The sequence below is a fragment of the Jaculus jaculus genome, chromosome 16 (genome assembly GCF_020740685.1).
Source record: "Jaculus jaculus isolate mJacJac1 chromosome 16, mJacJac1.mat.Y.cur, whole genome shotgun sequence".
In the NCBI taxonomy this organism is placed as follows: domain Eukaryota; kingdom Metazoa; phylum Chordata; class Mammalia; order Rodentia; family Dipodidae; genus Jaculus; species Jaculus jaculus.
Window position 1 is genome coordinate 9,661,873 of NC_059117.1, and position 1,365 is coordinate 9,663,237.

General features: G+C 45.0%; 1 non-coding gene across 1 annotated transcript; it reads left to right on the forward strand.

Moving 5' to 3' along the window:
- Window positions 1-1,044: 1,044 nt before the first annotated feature.
- LOC123455401 lies at window positions 1,045-1,151 on the forward strand. Its single transcript, XR_006633890.1, has one exon. It is a non-coding gene; the product is annotated as a U6 spliceosomal RNA (small nuclear RNA).
- Window positions 1,152-1,365: the final 214 nt, after the last annotated feature.

The following is a 1,365-nucleotide window of genomic DNA, read 5'->3' on the forward strand; positions in this document are numbered from 1 at the left end:
TATTTTATTTATTTATTTATTTGAGAGCAACAGACAGAGAAAGAAGCAGAGAGAGAGAGAGAGAGAGAGAGAGAGAGAGAGAGAGAGAGAATGGGCGCGACAGGGCCTCCGGCCACTGCAAACAAACTCTAGGTGCATGCGTCCCCTTGTGCATCTGGCTAACATGGGTCCTGGGAAATCACGCCTCGAACAGGGGTCCTTAGGCTTCACAGGCAAGCGCTTAACTGCTAAGCCATCTCTCCAGCCCAAATCTGATTTTTTTAAATGCATGAACTGTATGACTTTTGGAGAGATATACTTGACTTATATTTACTTAAAAAAGAAATTAAAAAACAAAGAAAGTACCTCCAAAAGGATAAAACCTGTGAGTTCTCTAATTTTTTTGTAAATTTATAAGTTGTATGCTTCTATTGCATCAGATATCATCTAAATACTTTTCACACATTATTTTATTTCTGGTCTAGAACCACTCCTGAATTTCAAATATTTTATTTATTTATTTGAGAGAGGGACAGAGAGAGAAAGAGGAAGATAGATGGAGAGAATGGCTGCGCCAGAGCCTCCAGCCACTGCAAACGAACTGCAGACAAGTGTACCACCTTGTGCATCTGGCTGACTTGAGTCCTGGGGAATTGAATCCTTAGGCTTTGAAAGCAACTGCCTTAACTGCTAGGCCATATCTTCAGCTGAATTTTAAACTCATATATTGAAAGGCCTATTGGATAGTTTCACTCAGATTAAAAAAATAATGAGTATCTGAAATGTAATTCCCAAACGGAATTCTCCGTGCCTTCCTCTCCCCAGTACAAAGATGACCTCCTGCCTTTCTTCATCATTCCTCTCTGATTCTTCCTTCTTCCACAGAGTCTCGTAGTGTACACACGTACACTCCCGTGCACGCACACACTGTGTCCTCTCTAGGCCATCCCAAACTCTCTCCACAGTCTTGAAGTCCTGTGCTTTCCTGCCATCAGGAGAGCCCTCCGCCTTCTCTTGAGGCCCGTCCACCCATGAGCCACAGTGACCTTAAAATGCAAGTTCGCTGTGCTCGCTTCAGCAGCACATGTGCTGAAACTGGAACAATACCGAGAAGATCAGCGTGGCTCCTGCTCAAGGATGATGTGCAAATGCGTGAAGCATTCCATAATTTTAAAACTCTATATACGTAAGCCAAGAGAACTGCTTTCTAGACTCACTCCAGTGTCTCTCATGACCCCTGAGGAGGGCACATTCTGTTATCTGGCTCACAGTGCGGCCCCGCTCTCCCACTGTCTAGTCCTTCAGAGTTGGCCTTTTCTCGGGACCAGGAGGTCACCACGCTCTGTCTAGCTTCAGGCTCTTCTCAGACACTGCTCCCCGCAGGAC